This window comes from Ruditapes philippinarum, unplaced genomic scaffold (genome assembly GCF_026571515.1).
Source record: "Ruditapes philippinarum isolate M1 unplaced genomic scaffold, ASM2657151v2 ctg7260_1_1_1_1, whole genome shotgun sequence".
NCBI classification, from domain to species: Eukaryota; Metazoa; Mollusca; class Bivalvia; order Venerida; family Veneridae; genus Ruditapes; species Ruditapes philippinarum.
In genome coordinates this window covers 1,703-13,724 of record NW_026865646.1, presented here as the reverse complement: position 1 = coordinate 13,724, position 12,022 = coordinate 1,703, and the positions used below count along the sequence as shown (strand labels likewise).

Below are 12,022 nucleotides of genomic sequence, written 5' to 3'. Positions count from 1 at the left end.
ATCACGTGGTATGCATGGTTTGCCGGACTACTTTTCAAAAAAAAATAAAATTTTATTATTATAAGGGTTGGCTTTAATTTTTGGGGGTTTTTAAATTTTTGTTTTCCCCCTCATTTTTCCCAATAAAACTTTTCTTTACGGGCCGTTTGAAAGTGAAATAAATGTAAAATTTAAATTTCGTTTGCGACTTTTAAAAATAGCGTACTTGTTTTTGATTTTTTTTGCACGTGCTTTTTTGGCGCAAACTTTTGTGACGTCACGTAAAAAATTACTTTTAAACGTCTTTTACACCCTTTTAAAACGACTGAATATAATATTTTTGGTGTTCTTTTTTTAATTTCTTAGTTGCCCATTTTTTTTTCTTCAGATATTTTTCACACAAAATTCGAAAAAAAATTTTTTTTTATTTATCACTTTTTTTCAAAAAAAAAGGCCCCCCTCAATTTTGAAATACACGGGGGGAGAAAGGGGAGAAGGGCCCGGGGCATTGTTGTAGAATAATGCACGCTTCGGACCTTCTTTGTTTATATAGAAACATTTCCGATAGTGAAAGTAGTCTGCCTAATAAAATTCTTTAAAAAAAAAAAAAACGGTGACAGGATAAATAGAATAATAGATTGGTGCCGTGGATGGAGAAAGTTTATCTGGCGAGGCGGAGGAATTTATTGGGTGAGCCTTCGCCAGATAAACTTTCTCCATCCACGGCACCAACCTATTATTCTCTATGTAGCTCGTAATAAAATGTCCTTAGCAATGCACAGCTCTTATTCAAATGATCGTGTATATTTCAACTGGGAATGACCGGTCATTTTTGTTTTCTCATAGAATACTCAATGACTCAAACGGAAACAATGATAAATCATTTTTTAAAAAAAACTAGTCTGCATCTACCTTGAATCGCGGCCGGTGTTCAAAAGAGGAGGCCGGACATTTTTCTAAAATAAAATAATGTAGATTCTAGAATACATAATCTCACTAAAGTTGTCTGTGATAACTGATTTATTTCAATACTTAAGAGTAATTTTGTTTTTCAAATATGTAAAAGAATTTCAATTTAGACGAAATTAAGTATTTGCTATCTACATGTATATTGAAATCAATGCGGCGCGTTTAAGAACACGTGACTTGTCATACGACCAAAGTAAGCTAACAACAAAGTCTGAAAAATGCTACAAACAACAATGATGCCATGTGTCTCATTTAAAAAAAATACAACTGAAATCTAGATATTTTGACGCCAGTCTTTTTCATTCACTATGCCCATGAGACGCGTGAAAAGTTATGGCTTTAATAATCTTATGGCACTGACCATACTCGTGTCTCCGTATAGTAACTATATAGTGCTACTTGTGATAGAAAAAAATATGCCGAGACACATGTTTATTTGTGAAACGCAAATTTTGTTAATCAACTTTCAATAAACTCAGTATTGAACATACACTCATTCAATGTAAGGCCCATTATGCATATTTAGATTTCTCAAAAGTTGTTTTTGTGTTCTTTTATAGTTTGCAAAAAAGCGATTATTCTAAGCATAGAAGCATACTCGATCATTGGCCAAATACCTAAACGAATTTTTCTTCTTTTTTTTTCTTTGCATTTAATAGTTATAGTAATTTAGTATTTTGCATGGAAGTCAAAATACTGCTTTATTACATTTTACTTCTTTTATGACAAATTATTTCACATTCATAAGATAACAAGTAGATCTATCTATATGTCGTATAACGTAGGAAGAACTCACGGATGTTACATACTTTTAATATACAAATACAAACACACAAGTGAACGAGTGGAATACCAAAGCTGAACTCCCACTCTGACATTTGAGAATAGTATATATAATATCAACCTGTCCTAAGGACATTTTATAATGTATATAAATACACACGTTTTAGAGTTACATATATAAATCATTTTGACATAAGCTAGTCCGCATGCATCCTGAACTATAATACTCATAAATCATGTCATGTTCCATAGTGCACATTATGAAATAAAAACCTTATTATATGTATATACATGTTGACTTGTCATTCTTTTTGAATATAACGTGTATGACTCATTAGCCTGTGTAACCAGCTATACGACAATTCCTCCATTACTTATAAAAAAAAATATTTAAAAAAAAAGTATTGAACAAGTTATTATTTAATATCAAACATTTCAAACTCGTTCTAACAAATTATAAAAATCTAAAATCTAAAATCAACTTGACATCTGTTTTACCCCTAAGGTAAGGATGTTTTACATCAACCTTTTGTTACTTTATTCTCAAAGAAAAATCGCCGAAGGTAATATCCGGTCAGAGATGTCCGGTCAGAGATGTTATCTAATGACTTTTTATTAGTTTATTTTTAAAGAAAAAAAACGCCTTAGGAAACAATATTCGGAAATATTCGCTCAATATATTTTCTTGTCACTTTTTAAAAAGTTTTCGGATACTGCAGTCGGGTAAGTTATAATTTACTTCAACAATTTTGTAATGTTTTTAATAAGTAAAAAAAAATAATTATTGTTAAATGTAAAGATAATCTTTTCGAAATTTTTAATCAGTTAATATAACTGTTATTCTACAAATAATATTAAAGTGACATAAGGTAAATATTATAGCTTTATAAGTTTTTCAATAAATATTAAATTTCCTTTATTTCATCATAAAAAAAAAGAAAAAAAAAATAATTTCTAGAGATCAAAAAAACATAAAAAACAAACAAATAAGTTAACAATATTCAAAGAAAAAATTATTTTAAGAATATTAATTAGAAAAACTTTAAGGTATAAAATTTAACAGAATTATAGGTATGATAAGAGTAGAAAAGATATTTATATACGAAAAAGTTAAAAAAAATATTATAAACAATTGATAATTGATAAAATGTCCAGGTGTTTCATTTCCTGTAAAACGTGTATTGTGCATGCGCATTGAACACTTCCTGTGACAGGTATGTTTTTTTGTAACAGGTACTTGCTGACATCAGTATGGCTTGGTCTTCGTGACGTGTCGGGAATTTCAAATCGTTGGTATGTAGCTTTCTTAAGTATAATTTTAAATTGACACTCATAATTGTTCATAAATGTTTGATGTTCTTGAAGATTCTTTTAAATTAATATATATGTATTTGATATGTGTAAACGTAGACTTTATACACACGTTGATAAAGTTATATTCGAATATTTATTGGCACATCTGTAAACGCTGTTCTTGTTTCGTCGTTGTAAAAAGGATGTCTTGTATTGAACAATACAACAAAGTGATGATAGATCTATAATTCTTCATTTATGTAGCAATGTTTTTTGAGTAAAAGATAATTAAATTAACAGTTTGCTGTTGCATGATCCTCGCAAATGTTTATGTGATATTTATTTTGGATATCTCTGTCGCGCACAAATAATTATTTTGATAAGAAGTTGTCATCAGTATTTCTCTGGGTTTTTGTTTTTAAGTTTATATAACACATAGAAAAACACATTCTATTGATAAACGGAAGTTTTCGGCTTCTCTGGTTGAAGACAGGAACAAAAGTTTATTTGATTCCACAATTTTGTTGTTGTTGTTGTTGTTGACGGCTGTGTCAGCATAATTATATATTTTAAACATCGTAGACGCTTATTTCATATAATTTTACATCGAAGAAGGTGTTTATGGTTATATCTGCATGGTTTTACATCGAAGAAGGTGTTTATGGTTATATCTGCATGGTTGTACATCGAAGATGGTGTTTATGGTTATATCTGCATGGTTTTACATCGAAGAAGGTGTTTATGGTTATATATGCATGGTTTTACATCGAAGAAGGTGTTTATGGTTATATCTGCTTGGTTGTACATCGAAGAAGGTGTTTATGGTTATATATGCATGGTTTTACATCGAAGAAGGTGTTTATGGTTATATCTGCATGGTTTTACATCGAAGAAGGTGTTTATGGTTATATCTGCATGGTTTTAGTTGTACATAGTTTGACATCGTAGAGGCTGACTGTAATATTTCTAGTCAGGCGGTGTTTGACTGTACCGGCGAATTCGCTCGCACCTCTCTGTCTTGGCTGGACGACAAGTGATCGTTAGACCAATATTTTGCATTTTCGTCCGTTGTCAGATCGGTTAATAGATATTATATACAATAAACATATTTTTTTTTTTTTTTCAGATATATGAACAACAAGACAACTGTCATAAAATGCATAGGATAAGAATTCCAATGAAAGATGTTCTCTAGTGTAAGTATCTTATTTATGTAATACTTGATATTTAAAAATTTTTTTACTTTTCTAGACATATTTTGTTACTTTTTTAACTAAGCTATTAACTTTAGTTTTATTTCGACAATAAGACTTATCCCAATTTAAACTTTATTTAATGATTGTGCGTTGACAGTTGAAACATGTATGTATACACATGTTATTCTAATATGAAATAAAGTAAATAATCAATTTGAAACTCATGATTAAGTGCTGTCATTTACTTTGAAATGCATTTTAATTAACCGATCTATTTATAAACATATAGCGAATAACGATCATTTTAAGCAATAATAAAAAATCAAAGATATATTTCTAATAAAAGCAAGTTGAAAATTGATATAAATGAATACAACCACCAAAATATAAAGATATATGATTAAATAATGTAATTTTCTGTTTTGTTTTATTATCGTTTCTTGTAACATATATATTTTCTTCTTTCCATAATTACTATTTACAATGCCTGAGGTCAATTTACCGAAAATTAGTATAGCATATAACACGGAATATAACGTTCTATAGCATACTGGCTAATCCTTGTAAAAACATTTTAACATTTGGTTTCAAGCGTTTATTATTACTATGTACCTTTGTGTTTACCTTACCAGATACTTTATATCGTGGTTTTACAATACTTTTCTTTTTGCTAGAAATAGAGTTTATAAACATTTCATTATCCGAATCATTATCATCAGCCATTGAATCTGACTGCATAGCATTATATGCTGCTTGTGACTGAGGATTGCTATTTACTTGTATGGAATTTGAGTCTGATAATTCTGAATCAGTCTGCGATTGCATTTCGTCTGAATGTGCATTACTTTGAGTATTGTCATTATTTGAAATTTGTTGTTGTTGTCGAAGATGTTTCTGTAATTCGGCTAATGGAATATCATCTTCGCTATCAGAATTTGACCTTTCTTTTCTAACATTTTTAGCAACTTGGGGTAATACTGATTCTGGTATTTCTGAAGCATCATCAGTATCGCTATTTTCAGGTGTTACTACAAATGTGGCATTTCTTTTTGGTCGGCCAGTATCATCTGCTTTTGGTATTGACCAGTCATTAATATTTGCGAGCCTAATTTGTTCTGCATGGACTTTAACTGTTGAATTGTCAAACTGATTTTTTATTATATAAGTTAATGGTGACCTTTTCTCCATAATTCTATAAAATGGCTTCCAATTCACATCTAGTTTGCTTCTCTTACGAAAATTTTTATAAAATACGGGATCGCCTATTTCAAATTTGATATCTTTTGCGGTCTTATCTGCATAGCTAGCTTGTTCTCGTTTTGCTTTTTTAAGGTTCTTCTTATAAACAGATAGAAAAGTATTATGTTGTTCTTGTAATGCAATTTTGTGATACTCTTCGCCATGATAGCGCTGCCTTGGTTGTAGCAACAGGTCAACCGGGAGCGTGGGATCACGGCTATATAACAAATAAAATGGACTATATTTTTAAGTCCTAGAGACATTGAATCTAAGTGCGGCTAGTGTCATGATAAGATGAATATCCCATTGTTTGAGAATTCCCTGGATTCTTTTAGCTAAGATATCATGTATGACAAGGTGAGAAGGTTCATTTTTTCGCCTTACCGGCAGCATGATAGGTAGTTGTACGCACGTGATCAATTTTTAACTCTTTAAGTGTTTCTTTAAAAGCATTACTTGTAAAGTCTGATCCATTGTCAGTGACAATTTGTAATGGACATGCGTATCTAGGGTAAATTTCTTCTAAAAGTAAATGTATAATTGTATCAGTACTTTGTCAGCAGTAGGGAAACACTCGGGATAACCACTGTAAAGGTCAATAAAACAAATAATGTAGCGGTTACCACTCATTGTTTTTTCATATGGCCCAATAACGTCGATACTCATGGTCTGGAATGAATACATTGGTACTCTTGTTTCGCCCATAGGTGCTTTTATTTTTGTAAGATTACGTGACTGACAATCAACACATTTAGAAACATATTCATACAATTCTTTGAACATATTTGGCCAAAAATATTTTTGTTTCATTGTTGTAAATAACCTCTGTGTTCCTGGGTGACCATTATTTAAATGATATTGAGTAATGACAAGGTGTTTTAAGTGTTGCGGAACAAACAATCTAAGATTAGGATTATCATCTACATTAGACAGATAATAAAGAACTTGGTCAATTTCTAAATATTTGCTCTGCACTGATTTAGTTGGCTGTCCGTGACGTAGTAACATTTTCAGTTCAAGAATAGTTTGATCTTTATCTTGCTCTGAGGCCATATTTAATTTTTCGAATTGTTTAATATCTTCTACAATTGGCTCTTGAAATTGGTATTCTTTGTTTGCTATTTCTTTGGCATTAAAGTGCGTAGAATCAAAAGCATTTACTTCATGGCTTTCATCAGTTTTCACAGCATGTGTATTATCATTATTTGAATTATTACTTGAATTTGAGACTGTTATTTCGAAGGCATTGTCATTTATATCAGGCTCATAAAGTTCAATATCGGACTTGTTAGCATTTTTATCATCAGCTGGAGGTCTAGAAAAGAAATCGGCAATTAAATTTAATTTTCCTGGCAAATATTCAATTTTACAGTTATAGGCAGAAATATTTAAAGCCCAAAGCTGAATTCTTTTGTTTTGCATAGATGCTTCTAGAAGATATTTTAAAAGTTTATGGTCTGTAAATATAGTAAACTCTGCATTATGTAAATAAACATCTAATTTTTGTAACGCATAATGAATACTGAATGCTTCTTTTTCTATGGTACTATACTTTCTTTGAGATTCACTTAATTTATGAGATAAGAAGTATATAGGTTTTTCAATACCAGATTTGTCACATTTCTGACTTAAACATGCTCCGACCACTAAATCTGAGGAGTCCGTGTATAGAATATAAGGCTTATTTGGGTCTGGGAATGCTAAAAGTGGAATACGTGTTAACATTTTCTTTAATTGTTCAAAACTTTATTGACATTCTTTTGTCCATTTAAACAAAACACGTTTTCTTGTAAGATTGATTAGAGGTTCAACAATTTTAGAATATTTAGGGCAAAATCTTCTATAAAAACCAGCAGCACCAAGTAAAGATCTGACATCTTTAACACATTTTGGTACCGGAAGTGACCTAATAGCTTTTACTTTTTCTGGGTCTGGTTTTATACCTTCATGATCAATTATAAAACCAAGGTACTTTGTTTGTTGCTGAATAAAACTGCACTTTTTCAGTTTAAGATTTAATTTATGCTCTTTAAGCTTTGAAAATACTGTCTGTATATGTGATAAATGTTCATTTAATGACTTCGAAAATATTAGAATGTCGTCAAGATAACTGACAGCAAATGCCTCTAAACCTTGTAAGACATGTGACATGAGTTCTTGGAAAACTCCAGGGGCAGAAACTAGGCCAAAAGGGGTTCGGTTGAACTCAAACAAGCCTCGGAATGTCGTAAAAGCCGTTTTTTCCTTGTCTGATTCATGCACGGGTATTTGCCAAAACCCTGAGCGCATGTCTAGTGTTGTAAAATATTTTGAAGACCCTAGTAGTGTTAAAATATCGTCAATTAATGGAAGAGGATATGATGTTGGCTTTGTAATTTTATTCAATTGCCTAAAATCAACACAAAACCGTTTACTGCCGTCACGTTTTCCGACAATAACAACAGGAAATGAATAAGGGCTATGACTTCTTCTTATAATATTAGCATCTAACATCTCATCGATTGCGTCACTCATAAATTTTCTATTGTTTAAAGGTGTGCGATATGGGCGTAACTTGATTGGAGGATGATTACCTGTTGGTATTTTCATGGTTACAGTATCTGTCTGTGATAATTCAGAATCTTTATTTGCGAAAATATTTTTATTTTTCCTTAATAAGTCTCTAACAATATTAAAATGCTCTGAAGGTGTATGAATATCACGTTCGAAATCGTTGTTAAGAGGGGAAGTTGTTTGAAGAGCCTCTGTGACCGAGTTAATGCTCTCAACTTCTGAAACTTTAGCAACTACTGAATCTCGTTTCAATCTTTATAGTTTTATGTGTATTATTGACAATCATAATAGGAAATCTTCTATCAGCCGAAAGTTTCATAACAGAATTTGTTATCATAAGACCTGGTTCAGAAGCAATCATTCCAGTTTCTATACTTTTTAAATTCATATAATTTATCATTTCCCAAGCCTGGATTTTGTTTTAATTTAGCAGTGCACACATTAACTGTTTGAGGTTTCAGAATAACATCCTGTTTTAATCTAACAATTGATGCAATATGAATATCTTCTTCGAGGGGTACATATGTATTATTAACTCTTAAGCAGCCTAAATCAAAATATAATCTAACGCCATTTTGTGTTAACCAATCACGGCCTAAAATAATATTTCTATTCATTTTAGAAACAACATAGAATTTTTGAGTTGTTTCTGTTTTCCCTATTTGAAAATTAAGATTTATATAACCATCTATATGTAAATAATTTCCGTCAACTGAACATAAATTTATTTCTGTTTTATAAGTTGAGGGGGATTCTTTAATTTTCTATATATTCTGCGATGCAGAAGACAAACTTCAGCACCTGATCTACTAACGATCTGTATTTATAGTTTTCTATTTTAATCAAACACGAATTAGGGCTTCCAGCTAATGCTATACTAAATTTTGGTATTTTATCGTTCCTGTCAATGACCCCGTTGTGACAGGAACTTGCTAGTTTTCCTGAAAATTTATTTTGCTTCTGTCATAAAAATTTTGTTTACGACATTCTCGCATAATATGCCCAAAATTATTACATTTCCAGCACTTAATCTTTGATTTCAAACTATTATTGCTATTATTTTTCCTAAATCGTGAAAAATTTTGTCGGTGAAATACAGAATATTTTTCATTTTTCCTAAATCTACAATTACGCACATGGTGACCTGGTCTCTTACAGTACACGCAAAAATTTCTTGTATAATAATGATTAAAATTATTTGCTTTGTAATTCATGTATTTTGCGTGATTTTGAGAATTAAAAAAATTTTTACTCTGGCAGAAAATCTAGCTCTGAAATTCTGTTCATTCATTGCGCAAGTAATTGCTTCTTGTAAAGTTTTTGGCTTTTCTCTCATAAGTTTAAGTTTTAAATAATTATGCGCTAAATTATCCGTAAACAATTCTACTAACTGAAGTTCAATTAAACTATTATCTCCTAGTTTATAATTTTCATAAGCGGTTTCAGCATAATTAATAAATTTTTCCCCAAAAATTTGAACACTTTCTCCCAAATCTTGTTTTAAATTTCTCAAAAGATAAAATTCATGATGTAAATCTTTAATTTCCCCAAATCTAGTACTTATTTCTTCTTTTAATTGTTCCCACGAATTACGAGGATTTTCACGCAAATATCTACATATAAAATCGCTTACAGTCCCTTTACTTGATTTAAATGCGACTAATTTTATTTTATTATCATCCAAACCTTTTAAAATAACATATTTTTCTATAGATTTTATCCAGTCATTAAAATATTTAGAATTTCCATCAAAATTTTGTACTATTTCTGATAAACCCTGTGTACCTATGATAGTTGAAATATTTTTCAATTTATCTGACAAATTTTCAAAAATTGTAGCTATATCTTGATCTGACATCTTCAAAATTAGCAAATTACAGGTATATAAACGATCACTCACCTTTAATTTTCTGTTTCAGGTACTTCGTTGTGTCCCGCTGTCCAAAATCGTCGCTTCGACATCCTGGTCACGGCACCAAATCAACCGTTGTCGTATAACGTAGGAAGAACTCACGGATGTTACATACTTTTAATATACAAATACAAACACACAAGTGAACGAGTGGAATACCAAAGCTGAACTCCCACTTTGACATTTGAGAATAGTATATATAATATCAACCTGTCCTAAGGACATTTTATAATGTATATAAATACACACGTTTTAGAGTTACATATATAAATCATTTTGACATAAGCTAGTCCGCATGCATCCTGAACTATAATACTCATAAATCATGTCATGTTCCATAGTGCACATTATGAAATAAAAACCTTATTATATGTATATACATGTTGACTTGTCATTCTTTTTGAATATAACGTGTATGACTCATTAGCCTGTGTAACCAGCTATACGACATATACATGTTCTTAGTGATTATTCAAATGTTTTAATTCAGGTTTGCCCTTTCTAAAGAAGTTTGAAAATTTCATTTCTCGGGCATAAAATGCCGTTGAAAAGTTCTTTAGACAGGATACGCAGTGTCTACTGTGATGCAAAATGTACATCTACGGTACTGAATTATCTTAGCATTTTTATACAGAATAAGTTCTAGCCCAAACAATACATTTTGAAATGAAAAGAAAGTAACTGTATACGGTCGCTTCGACTTTATCTCCATGTCAATTTATTTATTAGGGAGCGAAGAAAGTGTCGGTCCTCAATCGCAGTCTAACGATGACGCTCCAAAGAACAGTTCCTATTACAGCAGTGTGAGCTAGAAAGGGATATTTTCATATAAAATGGTGGCGAAAGTTTATCAAAAGAAGTGGGGCTTAAAAATAGCTTCCATCAGAGCCCTGAATCATTCTATGTACAGCCTGGTATATAGATTTCTATTTTTTTTTGTAAAGTTTGTTTTAATCATATTTATTGCATGACTGTGCAGTTTTGCAGTCTTTAGTCATATTAGCTGGACTTTCAAACACACTGTTCTAGTCATTATTGACACAGTTTTGCTTAGCTCATGCATGGTAGATTTGACCTTGATATTTATAAGTTAGTCCAACTTATTCTACTGATTGTTTTTGTTCTCTGTTCATACATGTAACCCCCTATATTTATAGATAGAAGGCCATATTAGAAATAAGTTGTATGTATACTAAGTACTTTTAATATGTCACCTCAAATTAAAATAATTATTACTTATCATTTGAAAGTACTTGAGAAAGAAACATCTTTTTTTTTACAGGTGATGTTTTTTTCCAACGAGCGTTAAATCCACAGCGTCTTTCTAATGTTCATATTTTCCAAAGGATCTCAATTGTAAGAAACTGCTGGTAATTCTTAAATAAGCTAATCTGAAACAAAGATTTTTCTCCCAACAATGTCACGTGCATGTACTTCTATAATTGTTTATTTAAATAACAAACAAACAAACAAACAAACAAACAAACAAAAATGGTTTGAATTTAGGAAAATAAGTCAATAAGTGAAAAAGCTAAAAGAACAAGATTACAAATGTATTTTTTGGGAATAAAAATCCAGAAATTAACAAAGCATGCCATCTCTTTAGATTCTTTTAGTAGTCATTAACCCTAAGTAGCGCGTTTTTGTTTTGGCGGGAATGCTCACGTTGACAGTCTATTTTTAGACGTGACCCACTTACGCCCAACGTATCAAAATATGTTTATTATTACAAATTAATGTTATTCAACGATTAAAGGGGATCAAATGTGAGAGCAATATAAAACATTAATCAAATGAAACAATAAAAACAAATTGTCATTTTCTCAATCCCTCGAAATCCCCAACTTTAATCGAATTCCCCCAATTGTTGTAATGTTCTAAGCGACTCATAATTGGTTATTTTTGGAAGTAATCATGGCGAGGTTACGTTTTCCTGGCCGTCCTGGCCATCGCTTTGATCGTTTAAGCCTTCGGTATTTTGCAGATGACATTAAGAATTCGCAGGATCCATCTTTAGCATTTTTGCCACAATTCCAACACGGTCTCAAGTCATTTAGAGACATCGTTGGCTTGTCGGATGAGGTAAAACATATTTGTA

General features: G+C 31.1%; 1 long non-coding RNA gene across 1 annotated transcript; it reads left to right on the top strand.

Moving 5' to 3' along the window:
- The first annotated feature begins 2,037 nt into the window (after positions 1–2,037).
- On the top strand, positions 2,038–10,299 carry LOC132729891 (uncharacterized). Its single transcript, XR_009625688.1, has 3 exons — positions 2,038–3,024; positions 4,151–4,220; positions 9,932–10,299. It is a non-coding gene; the product is annotated as an uncharacterized LOC132729891 (long non-coding RNA).
- The last annotated feature ends 1,723 nt before the right edge of the window (positions 10,300–12,022 follow it).